Source organism: Penaeus monodon, chromosome 3, assembly GCF_015228065.2.
Source record: "Penaeus monodon isolate SGIC_2016 chromosome 3, NSTDA_Pmon_1, whole genome shotgun sequence".
NCBI lineage: Eukaryota > Metazoa > Arthropoda > Malacostraca > Decapoda > Penaeidae > Penaeus > Penaeus monodon.
Genome location: NC_051388.1, coordinates 13,706,859 through 13,721,858, shown reverse-complemented (window position 1 = coordinate 13,721,858; position 15,000 = coordinate 13,706,859).

The window sequence follows — 15,000 nt, the reverse complement described above, 5'->3', positions numbered from 1 at the left end:
TGGTGCCTTTCTTTTCTTTTCACGGCTTTGGGTTCCTGGCATTTCATCCCGAATCCCGAGAAGGTCACACTGACAGAATTCGCTCAAAAAGTAAATGCGCGCGCGCGCTTGTGTATGTGTGCATACTCAGACACACAGAGATGCATGTGCGCACGTATCCTCTATCATAACTCAGCATAAAAAACTTCAGACAACCACTCGGCAGAACAGACCAAAAAATCTACCAATACCCAGAAATAAACAAAACACTCGAGGACCCACGCGTCTCGCCTAGGAAAATCGGAAGCTTTTACCCAAACCTTGAAAAGTACTCGACGCATCCCCCCTTTCCCTTACCTACCCCCGGCACCCACTCCCTGGGCAAGAGGTCTCAGGAGGACTCGCGAAATCGGAAGGATTTTAAAAGAAGATTTGTTGCATCTAGTAGAATCTGGGCGCACTTCTTCATTTAATACAGAATCGGGTTCGAAAGAAAGGAAAAGAACGAGTTGTGCTTTTTGTTACGTTCAGATTAATGCGCGCGTGCGTGTGCGTGCGTGCGTGTGTGCGTACATGCGCGTTTGTAACCGTTTTGGGAATGGACCTGTATATGCAAAACCGACCAGTCATTTATTTCACACGCTCTTCAAGGACCGGCAAAACATCACATCACGTCTTTAACACACATACTCGGAACATATAGCAGCTACGTGTGAGTAATGTGACGCACAAATTATTATATTCAACGGTATACCGTCGTTAGCAATCCATCTCCATATCAAAACTCGATTCATATCAAAAGCGCGTACTTTTTTTATAAACAGTTATAAATAGCAGTGATGTAGAAGCTATTTATACACCAATAAAAGTCAGCCATTTACATGACAACAGTACAGTCATTCATATTCATGCCTCTGCAACAATGCGCCGTGTCGGTGCCGGAAAGAACATTCATTATGGCGGACCCTGATTGTAAACACATGGTTTTAATTAACTCCATATGATGTTTACTGATATGTTCGACACTTTTAATTAATGGCCTTTAAATGGGAAATTAAATATAGGACGCCCCGGTACTTGCTCTTCTTCGCACCGACGGCCGTGACATAACATTGATCGTGTCGCTTTTCACTGTTGCACAATATTTATTCACGTGGTGAAAGCTGGCAGTTGTCGTTCTAACCTGCGTAATAAAATCATTCATGCCAGATCGCCGAGTAAACATGTAATGTACGTGTTCATTCGCATTTTGTATTTCCGAGCTTCGCCGTTTTTTATGACATTCAAATTCAATTTTAACTACTCTTAAAATATTCATAGTTGATTAAATTACGTTTATTTCCGATTTTGCAGTTTCACGCTACAGATGGACTTTAAATCTAAACAGATATATCATCACATACAAGTATACACACACACACACACACTGAGATATACTAATATTGAAATTAAACAAGATTAAAAAAAAAAAAAAAAAAAAAACATAATTCTGTTCGTAACTAACGGAATAACAACACAACAACATTTAATCTTTTTGTGTGCCTACAAAGGAGCTCGACAGAAAGAATTCCCTTCTGACAAGTTTCTCACTCAACATCCGGGGCACGGAAAGAGACCTTCATAATCAAAAATAACAATTACATGAAAGAAAAATAATAAAGATAATAACAATAATAACAATGATGATGATGATGATGATGATAAAAATAATAAAAGTAATAGTAATAACAAGAATAACAAGAATAACATTGAAATGTCAATAATAATAGCAAAATATATTATTAATAATAACAATAATATTAATTATTATTACTATTAAAATAATATCAATAACAATAATAATGATGTTAATAATGACACCAACAGCAATACTAATGATGATAGTAATAACAGGTACATCACCAACAACAATAACAAACAACTATAAAATGGATCAGAAGAATATCAGAACTTTAAAACTTTGCATGACGCCACAAAGGACGGGTCGCCAAGCGCGTCAACATGCGTGAGTTCACTTGAGCATTACGTCACTCATGATGACGCCCGTTTTTTTTTCTTTTTTTTTTTTTGGGGGGGGCAAGGAGAGAAAATGGGGGAACGAAAAGAGAGAAAGGAATGGCAGGAAGGGAAATGGAGAAACGAATGAGAGGATGAGGGGAGGAAGAAGTGGGAGTGGTTGACTGTGGGGAAGAGGAGGTGAAGGGGAGGTGTGGCTGTCAGGTGGGGTGGGGGTGGGGGGAGGGGCCGACTGGTGGAGAGGCTCCGTGTAAGAAGTCAAGTCTCTCCTTGCCGGTGGCGTAGTCATGGCGACGGGCAGAGACTCCCGCCCATCGTGAAAGAGTTGCCCGGGAGAAATCACCAATGTGGGACGAGGGGTGTAGAAGAGTGAGTAAGTAAATGAGAGACACAGAGAGAGAGAGAGAGAGAGAGAGAGAGAGAGAGAGAGAGAGAGAGAGAGAGAGAGAGAGAGAGAGAGAGAGAGAGGAGAGAGAGAGAGAGAGAGAGAGAGAGAGAGAGAGAGAGAGAGAGAGAGGGAGAGAGAGAGAGAGAGAGAGAGAGAGAGAGAGAGAGAGAGAGAGAGAGAGAGAGAGAGAGAGAGAGAGAGAGAGAGAGAGAGAGAGAGTGAGAGAGAGAGATTACTCGCCCCACCACCTCAACAGCATCTCCTTTCATCTCCCCCTCGGCGTGTACATCGGCTGCCAGCACACGCTCCACCAACCCTCACCCAAACACACTCCGTCGCATCCGCGCGTCTCCACCCCCAGCCTCCCTCGCCTCTCCCTGACCCGCACATCCACCCTCCTCGCCCTCATCCACCTACATGTCAGCATCCTTCATCTCGTGGCCTATCGCGACCTACATCCCCCTCACCTCTGGCTTCGGTGTGCTGGGCCAGTTTACGTCCCGCGCGGTTGCAAATGTCGGAATGTAGGCCTATGGAGCGTTTGTCTCTCCATGCAGAATCAGTGGCAACGCTGCATATTAACTGGAAACTGAAATTCCTATATAGCGCGAAGACGAGAAATATATTATCAAGAATTAGGCTCAAAGAAGGAGAGGAAAAAGATCGAGATGATGACTGATAAGTGATGATGATTTGATGATGATGATGATGATGATGATGATGATGATGATGATGATGGTGATGATGATGATGGTGATGATGATGATGATGATGATGATGATGATGATGATGGTGATGATGATGATGACGATGGTGGTGATGATAGTGGTGAAGAAAAATAATAAGAAGGTCCAAAAAAAAAGTAAAAAAAAATGAATAGTCCAAGTTGAAAAGGAATAAAGAACTAAAATTCTATTTAATTTTTCACACAAATTATTCTGACGTACTCTTCCGATGAAGCACCGCAGTCTTCTAGCTTCCTCATCTCCCTTTAAAAGGATCAGTTGCAACGCAGGAGGGTTACAACGCGACCTCGACTGCCCCCACAGAAACCATTATCAGCTACATCAAAAATTCCTATATCGGTGCCCAAAAGCGATCATTCCCCCACCGCTAAACCCTCTGATTATGCATACACGCACCCAACACGGCCCGCTACGTACGTAGGTACGCACTCACGCACGCACGCACGCACCCTCGCCTCATTTCCCCGCGCCTAACTTCCAGGGCTATTATAGGCACCACATTTCCCCTCCCTCTCCCCCTCCCAGGCAACGTAATGACCTTCGGAAACCACATCGGCACGGGGGGGGGGGGGGTCCATCGTTGCTCTGCAGTTATGGAAAAACTAACGAGACTATTTCAAAATGTAGATAAAAGAATATGCAATGTACTAAATGAGCCTGAGTTAAAATAGTGAGTCGGTGGGACTGCAACATTTGCTATTTCAATAATAGGTAATTTCAATGTACTGATACACATCTGCATTTTCTCTGTCTTTCTGTTTCCCTTCTTTGTATCATTCTGTGCCCTCTACTCTTCGCTGCTTCCTAGCAACTGCTCTCCCTCCGGCTTAGGCTCTTCTTATTTTTTGCCATTCCTGTTCTTTCTCCGTCCCTCCTAGTTCCCCCACGGTTCTCGCTCTTTCCACCCCCCTGTTGTTCTCCCTCTGGCTACCCTTCCTCTCCCTGTCAATCTCCATCCCAAATGTCACCTTCCCTTCTTCTTCTTCTTCTCCTTCTCCTCCTCTTCTTTCATTTTCTTCTCCCCTTCACCCATTTTTCCTCTTCTTATATACATACATCTCCATCTCCACACCTTCCAACTTCACCATCTTCTTCTATTTCTTCTTCTTTCTCCCTCTTCTCCACTTCCCCCTCCTCCAACCCTTCCCTCCCCCCCCTCCTCCAACCCTCCCCCCCCCTCCTCCTCCTGTACAGCCTCCAGTATCTATTGTTCCCTCTCCCGTCCTTCCTTCCGTCCGTCCGCTTCTCTCATCATCATCACCAAATCCGGATCAATAGTCCCCGTTACCCAAAATCCCGACTAAATTCCTTCGCCCAACTCGCACTTCGCCACGGTCGGCGGAGGCGCTGTCACGGAGCTTCCTCTTGCTCGATTTCGTTTGTTTTGTTACTTAGATGTTTCTTTTATTTCATTTTTAAGGGGGTGGGTATGATTGGGGAGGAGAGTAAGAAAGAAACGGTGAAAAAAAGTGGATAGGCTGAGGAAGGGAAGAGAAAAGGAGAGCGAGAGGGAGAGGGAGGGTGGGAGGGAGCGAGGGAGGGAGAGAGGGGGAGGGGGGTGGAGAGGGAGAGGGGTGCAGAGGGAGAGGGGTGGAGAGAGAGAGGGAGAGGGAGAGGGAGAGAGGGGGAGGGAGGGAGGGAGAGAGAGAGAGAGAGGAAGAGAGAGAGAGAGAGAGAGAGAGAGAGAGAGAGAGAGAGAGAGAAAAAGAGAGAGAGAGAGAGAGAGAGAAACAGAACGCAATATCTACCCATCAAATACATGGATACTTAAAACCCGTAATCTATTTAGCCTACTACGGCCTTCCTCTTTTTCTTCTTTCCATTCCTCATTCCCCGTGACTATTTCCTCTCAGCCATGTGTCTCCCTTATGTTGCCTGCTTTGCAACCAAATTATTCTCATATTTCTATACTTAGGAAAGGACGCTGATTTCTCTTATTCTTGTTTGCGTCTTCGATTTGCTCGCTGACTTCGCTATCCTCCATTGCAAACGTAGCTCTCATTTCTTCTCGTTATCATAAATCTTAATATTTCTCCTTTCCGCTCCAATTCCATTTTTTTTCTAAACCCTTATTCTTCTTAGTTTTCATTTACATATCAACCACTACTTCCCTCTGCATTCTCCTTCTTCTCGACCTTAAATACTTTTCTCTCCTATCTTTTCGTCAAACAAAACGTCAGCAAAACTGCGCTTTGAAAAGTCTCCCTCGTGCCTCATCTATCCACACCCTCTTCTCCCTCTTCTATCATCTTACCTTACACTCTTCTCCCTATCCCCCTTTTCCTCATCTTCTTTCTCCATCTCATTGTCGTTCTCCCCTCCTTCCTTTTCTAATTTTCTTCGTCATCACCATCATGATCATCACCATTATCAATCTCTTCTTCTCTTACTTCTATTCTTACCCCTTCTCCATCTTCTACTTTTTCTTCTCCTCCTCCTGCCACCTCTCCTCCAAAGAGGTGGACAAAAGGAAGGTCGGATTAGCTCGCGACGCCGCACTGGGGGAGGGGGATAGATCTGTGCCGATACAATCTCAGGAGGCGCCTTGTGCTCTCCCCTCTCCTTGCACTCTCCAAAAGAAGCAAACACACACACACACACACACACACACACACACACACACACACACACACACACACACACACACACACACACACACACACGCACACATATATGCGACGTATACAATCAAACCAAAAACACACATACAAACGCACAACCACACTCGCCTCCCTTGCCACGTGCAGGGCGTAAAGGGGTGCGCTGTGGGTGCGTCCTAACTCGGGGGAATAAGGGACGCAAATTCATCCTCAACGATCTATTAAGATGGACGTCCCTCCTTCCAGGTTAAAAGGATCGTCTCCAACGCGGCCTTGGGGGAAGGAGAAGTGCGAAGAATAAAAGAAAACAAGAGGCCCTATTTGCAAAATGGCCTATAACAAGCCTCCTCCCTGAAACTACCTGGGAAAAGGGATCTTTCTCTCCCGCTATCTACTTATCTACCCGGCGACGCCCTCACTGCACACCGCAGAAGTGGTTGTCGTCTGTCCCGCGCCATCTACGGCCCCTCCCAGATTAATCAACGCTGCTCAACGGTCCTTTTTTAATCGGCGGAGCGGCGTGCAAAAGGATCCGCACGAGACATAAATAAAACCGGCGACAAAAGACAGGGAGGAAAAGCTCTCCTATTGACGACGCTTGGTGCCTCGCCGACCCCCTCCCCCACCGCCCCTTCCTCCCTGAGCGGTCTGCAGTGCTGCCTGGCAAACCCTTTCTCTCCGTCTGACTCTGGACGATCCCCCCCCCCCCTCTCTCTCTCTCTCTCTCTCTCTCTCTCTCTCTCTCTCTCTTCTTGGAGTGTATGAGTGAGTGAGTGAGTGAGTGAGTGAGTGAGTGTGTGTGTGTGTGTGTGTGTGTGTGTGTGTGTGTGTGTGTGTGTGTGTGTGTGTGTGCGTGTGCGTGTGCGTGTAAGCGCGTGTGTGCGCGTGCGTGCGTGCGCGTGTGTGTGTGCGCATGGGCATGTGTTCACACATACACACAAGAAAATGAACAAGCGCACAGTATGTGTGCAGGATGGATTGGGCGTAGGGAGGAGGTATGCCGTATCAAAAGAAATTTTGATACGGCATTAAAGAATTCATCATGGAATTCAATTTGAAAACTTCCTAAGTCGTACCGTACCGCAACACATGTGAAACAATAAAAGAAAAAAAATCCTCACGCTTTAAGACATTCAGACCGTTGATTCAAGTTTCAACTACTTGTTCCGTCGATAAGTATTAGTTTGCATGGCAATACGCCGAAATGCCAAACAATCAGCATCATTCACGAAGCCAGTTTTAAAGCAGTGGCGGTTTAAATGTACATCAATATTTAGCATCTAGAACCAACGCCGTTACTGGAACATGTGGATGGTTGACATTCTGCCATTTATTTTTTACCACGCTGTTTACAAACACTTCCTTCATTTTCTCATTATATATTCAAATAAATGTGCATAAACCTGAAAAATCTAAAGTCCCGCTAAAAATACGCACACATTTCGACCAAGCTTTAGCGTACTCGTCCCAAAAACTCCATCAAAAAGGAGAAACTGGTAACTCGTGGACGCCGCGACCTGTGATTGGTCAGCTGGCATGACAGCTGTAGACTGTCGAGCTGCCGATTTAAAAAATAACCCAAGGCTACCCATCATTGCTTCTCTTTATATTCATATCTGATAAACACTAACTACAAAGGAAAGGAAATTGGAAATTGATATAAAAACACAAAATAAATACAGCGAGCAAATATGAAGCTTTGAGGAAGAACACGGCGACCTTGTCCGGGAAAATATAAACAGATTTCATAAGCAGATGGACCGCGTGCAGGGTGCTAGGGCAGGGCGGTACACGTTGGCCAGTGAGCGTCCCACTCACCCCAGTGGGCGTCAAGTCGGTCTTTGTTTAAATCTACTACATGGCCATTTCGCTGTTTTGAACAACATATTCCAGACAATGGTGAGGGCGATGTTGTGATAACCATGAACACTCGCTGCCATTCAACTGCTTTGTGTAAGTCGTCTCATCTGAATAACGAGCACGTGACCGTTTTAATATACTACCATTTACTATGGTCTACCAAACCTGTGATGTAATTTACACCATGCGCAGACTACATACATTTCACACAAGGTGTATGACCGGCCAAAGAAAGTACTCGGGTACAAGAACCATCTCCCTGAGTAGGTCATAACGCTCCGTTCCCGCAAGGGTCAACCAGCGTGACCTCGGGTGAAAACACTTAGGAGAACAATATTCTTAGAGAAATGTGTGATGTTTACTTATAGTTAAAATGACTTTTAATAAAGCAACCCAAACATCTGCAAATATTGGTAAATTAACTCTCTAAAGCTCCAGGGCTTTGCCAAAGTATAACAGCGTCACGGACCATATTACGACGCCTTTCCAATGCTGTGCCGAAGGATTCAGACTGAACACGCGGGCCCGACCGTCTGGCAGGTGACGGCCTGTCGCTCTGTCCGTTGGACGCCGAGCCCAAGACGGCAACCGGCAACGTCCGTCGAAACTTCAGAGAAGGATAATAAGGCATTGCTGACTAAGCAAACAGCAATTTCCGGTGGCCTTGTAACGCAAGTTCCCTTTTCTTTGACCTCTTTTAGTTGGCTTATGATTCTAAGCTACTTCAGTTCGATTAAGGCAAAAATAACTGGATGTAGTTCTTCAGCAGAAGAAAGCTGAATTACACTTACCAAAAAGCCCCAGCGTCAGCTTGGAGACAGCTGCAACGCCGAGTACGTTACATAACAAAATGTAGCCAAGACGCTCACACAATAAGAAGGTTAAGAGGTCCAGACTTCCCTTTTTAGGGGGGTGATCTGCCGCTCGTTCCCGCGTACCTCCTGTTCTACGTCTGCGCTCCGATCCTTGCGGTCTTCTCCGACTATCCGGTTTTCGCAAAGAACACACATCAAGAAAATACACACATTTCCACTTTTCTCGGGTAGTATCCGTGTACTGATCATAACAACAGCCTAAATTCTGGACACATGAGACGACGCCAAAGGCAGACGGATCAACAAAGAAAACGCAAGACTCATTCAAACGTAATTTGTAGAACACTGCGTTTTCCCGCCCAACACACTTCATTAACGCCGCGAGCATCTTAAACAGGTAATGTCTCTCTACCGTGAGGCCCAGACACGGTCTACTTCCTGCCTAGCCGTCCCCCAGCTTCTTAGGCCTACCTACCTCGCCGGGATAATCATTAAAGTGAACACAGACGAACTCAGCTCATGTGAAGAGCGACAGTTCCCATGCCCCGTCTCGGAGACACATCTATTATCTTCACACACCGCCCCTGGGGCATGGGGCTTCCGGTCGGGAGTCTGAGAAAACTGGGGGAAGTGGGGGGTGAGTCCTATATTAGGGACGGGAGGAAAATAAGGACCTGACGAATAGAGTCGATGATAAAGGAAGAGACCGAAGAAACAGTAAAAGAGAGAGGCCAAAACATGCAAATAAAACCCGGCAAAGCACATTGTGAATCCATCATTCTGTCCTCCGTCCCAACCCTCTCCCTACCTTCACCGCCACCCCGCACCTCTCCTTTCCAAGACCGAACTTCCAGCTCACACCTTTCCTAAGCCACCAAGACCCGCTTTTCTTACTTTAAAATAATTTTCTGAGTCATATATGCTTTTGATTAATTCCTTGTATTCATTCACGTCAGTTATTAACCAAAGGCTGTCAAAATCTAAACAAAACATGCATTGCAATTTTAATTTTTCCTCATAAAAGATAAGACTAAAGAAAAAAAAAAATCTGTGGAACTATCGTAAAGGAAAAGAAAATACGACACTTAGCATGTCTTAAGATTACTCGACGGTCACGTGATTTCGTCTATTCTTTCAGGAAAATAACTTGTACCATAATGTAGTTCTAAATTGCATTTCCGGCACTCTACCTTTCCTTTCCGACCTCAGTTCTCTTCCCTTTCACTTCTTGCTACTTCATCTCCCTACGACTCTCCTCTCTTCTCTCTTCTTTCCCCTCTCTCTCTCTCTCTCTCTCTCTCTCTCTCTCTATATATATATATATATAAATATATATATATATATATATATCTATTCTCTCTCTCTCCTCTCTCTCTCTCATCTCTCTCTCTCTCTCTCCCCTCTCTCTCTCTCATCTCTCCCTCTCTCTCTCTCTCTCCTCTATCTCTCTATCTCTTCTCTCTCTTCACACTATCTCTCTCTCCCCTCCCTCTCTCTCTCTCTATCTTCCTCTCCCTCTCTCTCTCTCTCTCTTCACCCCCTCTCTCTCTCTCTCTCCTCTCCCCCTCTCTCTCCCTCTCTCTCTCTCTCTCTCTCTCCTCTCTCTCTCTCTCTCTCTCTCTCTCTCCCTCTCTCTCTCTCCTCTCTCTCTCCCTCTCTCTCTCCCTCTCTCTCTCCCTCTCTCTCTCCCTCTCTCTCTCCCTCTCTCTCTCCCTCTCTCTCTCCCTCTCTCTCTCCCTCCCTCTCTCACTTCTAGAAGAGGAAAAAAACAACAACAAACAGCAAAACTAAATCAAGAAACAGCCCTGGGAATTACCCCCACCCCAGTCTTTGCAATCAGCCTCATGCTTCGTGTTCCTTTTCCAAATTTCTTTTCATCATCCTCGAAAACGCCCTTAATTGGCCCGGGGGGAGAATGGCGTCCGCTTCACCGGGTAAGCCCTCTGCTGAGGGACCTCTACTCTTTTTTTCTTGTCAGCGCCTTTAATCTGGATCCATTCTTTTGGCATATGGGGATAAGGGTCCATTATCACTTCTACTATTACTGCTACTGCTGCTGCTTCACCAGTGATTTGTGATTAAATCCACCAATCAAAACAATAACAGCAGTGGTATAATAAAGGAAAGGCTGTTTGGCAAAGTATTCAAGTGCGCATTCTACAATCACGATAATTAACTATATCCCGCAACCTTTAATAAACCGGGTACGGAATTAATGAAGCTTCAGGGCCCTGGAGAAGAACGACGGGAAGCTAATGTTAAAAATTGCGTCCTAATCCCTTCGCAGGCACAATGGGGAGGTTGCAGAGAGCACACGCGGCGCGTCCCTCTCGCTCCTAGGACTGTGATTAACCTAATCTAAAGTCAAACTAGTCGTGTGCCCTCGTTAGTCAGGGAAGGGAAGGAAGCTGAAGGTGGAGGGAGGGGGAGGGAAGTGGTTGAGGGAGGAGGGAGGGGGAGGGAAGGAGATGAGGGTGGACGAAAGGGAGCTGAAGGTGGAGGGAAGGGGGATGAGAGCGTGGGAGGGCTAGGGAATGTTCTTGATGTAGTTGAGGGATGGGGAGATGGGAGGTAGTGAGGAAGCAGGCATAAATTGTTGCGACTCCTGTCTGATGGTCGGTTCTTGGAATTCCTTTGTCGGATAACAGAAATTTTTTTTGTCAGGAACTATTAACTAATAGTTCCTCGTCCTTCCTATGGGTTTTCCCATAGCACTAACGGGGTCTAGCAAAGTTTACAACTGTATCCGCATGCCAGAACAAAGGTCATCATACGCAAGGCACACTTGCGGCATCCAGTGGCACCCGATAACCCTCGGCGCACCATCCTCACACTCGCCAGAATTCAGCTCGATGTATACAGCACCTTGCATTGGGCGGCGCCTCCATCAGGCCGAGCGGAGGGAAATTTAGAGAGGCTGCGCGCCTTTCAATCTAATTACACGCAGCCAATTCCGATTAACAAAGATCGATTCTCATTCGCTTTTATTACTTGTGCGTACGCACACACACATACACGCGCGTATCCAAACTGGTGTGTTAGCGAAGATTAAACAGAGAGACGGAGAGATAGAGAGAGACAAACAAGAGAGAGAGAGATAGCGAGAGGCAAACGAGAGAGAGACAAAAGAGACAAACGAAGAGAGAGAGAGAGAGAGAGAGAGAGAGAGAGAGAGAGAGAGAGAGGGGAGGAGAGAGAGGAGAGAGAGAGAGAGAGAGAGAGAGAGAGAGAGAGAGAGAGAGAGAGAGGAGAGAGAGAGAGAGAGAGAGAGAGAGAGAGAGAGAGAGAGAGAGAGAGAGATTCTTCTGCAACATACGGTCACCTGCAACCTAGACTTCGGGGATGGGAGGCTGAGAGCACGAAAGGGGGGGGGCAAGCTCCTCAAAGCTATTAATGTTGCAAAGAGGGGGGGTGAATGACGTAAACTCAGGTAGGCAAGAGGGGAAGCGACGAGGGGAGGTACAGAGGCAAATGAGGGGAGGGGAGAAGGGGAGGATATATGAAGAAACCGCATAGTACTACACGAGGAGAAGAAGGCGAGATCGCGAAGAAGTGGGAGCGAAGTGAGTCCGTGAAGCACCTTGTGTAAGCGATCAAGATGGAATGAAGAGACGTCGGGGTCAACACTCTACACAGGGAGGAGGAAGGACGCCAATAAAAGAAGCCCTGAAGATTTTCAGGAGAAAGAGAAATGTTCGAGGAAAGAAGAATTAAAAAAAAGAAAGTGTGACTTACAAAATATAATGCTTGTTTATACAGACACATACTACAGATAGATACAGAAAAAAAAAAAAAAAAAAAAAAAAAAAAAAAAAAAAAAAAAAAATATATATATATATATATATATATATATATATATATATATATATATATACGTCATACATACATACATACATACATACATACATACATACATACACACACATATGTGTGTGTGTGTGTGTGTGTGTGTGTGTGTGTGTGTGTGTGTGTGTGTGTGTGTGTGTGTGTGTGTGTGTGTGTGTGTGTGTGTGTGTGTGTGTGTGTGTGTGTGTGTGTGTGTGTGTGTGCGCGCGTGCGTGCGTGCGTGCGTGCGTGCGTGTGTGTGGGGGGGGTGCGTGTGCGTGTGTATAAGAGAGAGAGAGGGACTATGAGGATACGCAAGCCAGCGAAAGAAAGGCAAAACAACGGAAGCAGAACCACTGGGATACGGTAATGGTCACGATTTTAAAGGTGCAAGTAACAAGTACAACCTTCTCTGGGGGGAGGCAGAGGGGAAAGGCGGGAGGAAGGGGGAAGTATTGAACAGCGAGCAGCTTGCGAAAAGTGTCAACAGAGTCCAGGAAACGGCCGTAGCGAAAGGTAATTTACAAGCCATTACCTGATGCCATGATGCGTATGACACCGAGGCATATGACACACGGACTAGGCACGGGAAGGAAAGAAGGAAATAGGGAAATAAACCAACGTGATGAACAGTACAAAATACTAACAAAAGGATAAAAGACAACCAATTTCGTTTAAACATTGCTAACATCAGCTAACAAATATCATAAACATAAACGCAATAATGCATTGCGCAATCATCTTTCGCAAACTGCTGAGAAAATACACACGAAAGGAAAACTATGATTAAATAGAAAGCGAACCATCAGCTCACAAAGAGGGTTTTTTTTTACTCCTGCGCCCAGCTCCTCTTTCCGTTGATGTGCAAGGGAAATTAAAGTCTGAATTTCTAAAACCATGATAGGGCTCATGATGGTGGTAATTGCGTGGCGGTGGAGGTGATGGGGATGGTGGCGGTGGAGGTGGAGGAGGAAGATGAGGGGGAAGCAGAGAATGGGAAGCAGGATGAGGAGGAGGAAGGAGAATAAGAGGAAGACGAAGATGACGAAGAAGAAAAGGAGGAAGCTGGAGAACAGGGATAGAAAGGGAGAATAATAATATTAGTTCTACTACTTCTGACAGTGATGAACATAATGGTGACAATTATGATGATATCAGTCTCACTGGTGTTGTTACTATTATCACTACTTACGCCATTATCATTAGTGACAATATCATCAGCACCATCAATATGATCCTCGCATCCCAAGAAGGCAGCCGCTCGCCTCCCTCCCCGATGTCCCACAAAGGCGCACCCCACGCCTTCCCCGCCCTCGCCTCGCTCCCCCGCCCCCACCTCGCTCCCCCATGGCAACCCTAACAAGCGTATCAGTCAAGGTATCTCGCGACCCCCACCTATAACTGTCTGAGGACCGCCGCGCCTGCCAACGCTCAACGACCGACGACGACCACGCGCGCTGTCCTTCGCCACGACGCCCAAACCGCTGGCCGCCCGCACCAAGATTTAGCTGACGACGAACGCTCAGTGGCGGAGGGGCGGGGGACTAGGGGCAGTGCCTAGCCCCTTCGTGTCAACAAGGGCGGCTCTCGCGTGTTGGGCCTGACGCCAGGTCGACTTTAGGGGCTGCGGAATGATATCATTTCACGCTCGGGGTTCATATCTCGGCGTATGCCTCATTGCGCCTGTATTAAGAACAATCTGAACTGAGGCTTTATTAAATATCTTTCTCGTTTCCTCTCTCCTCTCTTCTCTCTTCTATTCATCGCCCTTCTCTTTTCTTTTCACACAAGGTGTTACTGTGTGCGTATGCGCGCGCGCGCGTGTGTGTGTGTGTGTGTGTGTGTGTGTGTGTGTGTGTGTGTGTGTGTGTGTGTGTGAGAGAGAGAGAGAGAGAGAGAGCGAGTGTGTATGATTATGTGCGTGTGTGTGTGTGAGCGAGTGTGTATGTGTGTGTGTGTATGTGTGTGTGTGTGTGTGTGTGTGTGTGTGTGTGTGTGTGTGTGTGTGTGTGTGTGTGTGTGCGCGTGCGAGAGAGAGAGAGAGAGAGAGAGAGAGAGAGAGAGAGAGAGAGAGAGAGAGAGAGAGAGAGAGAGAGAGAGAGAGAGAGAGAGAGAGAGAGAGAGAGAAGGAATGAAAGCGTATATGTCACGAATATCGAACACAACCCCTTTAACCTCTCTTGCCCCGTGATCGCCGGAGGGCTTCCAGCCCAGAGCAACCTCCCCCGTCCTCCCTCCCTCCTTCCTATTCTTCTTCCGTCCTCCTTTCCTCCTTAAATTCCCCTCCTAAGCCCCTCACTTCCTTCCTCCCCTCGCTTTCTTCCTCTTCTTCCTCCCCCTCCCTCCCCCCATCGCCAAGCGCATTATACGGGCACGTGAAGAGGTCCCGCCAGAGATTTTAAGGTACATTAGATGAAGGGGCTCGCCAATGTGATGCAGCGTACAGGTCTTTTTTTATGAAGGCTCTTATTGATTTCCGATACGGCCAAGAATTACCAGGAGAACATCGGCGCCCCGACGGAAGGGAAAGGGGAAAGAAGTAGGATGATAACGATATAATGATGGCTGTAATGATGAGGATGGCTATGAGTGAAGATCATATGATCATGACTGATGATGATGCTGATGATGCTGATGATGATGAAGATTACGGTGATAATGATGTCGAAGGATGTCCCAACTTCTCTCTCTGTCATCTTCGGTAATGCACACAAAAAGTGAGAAAGAACATTACTCTGAATTAAATCATTCTAAAGATTAGCAAATTAGAC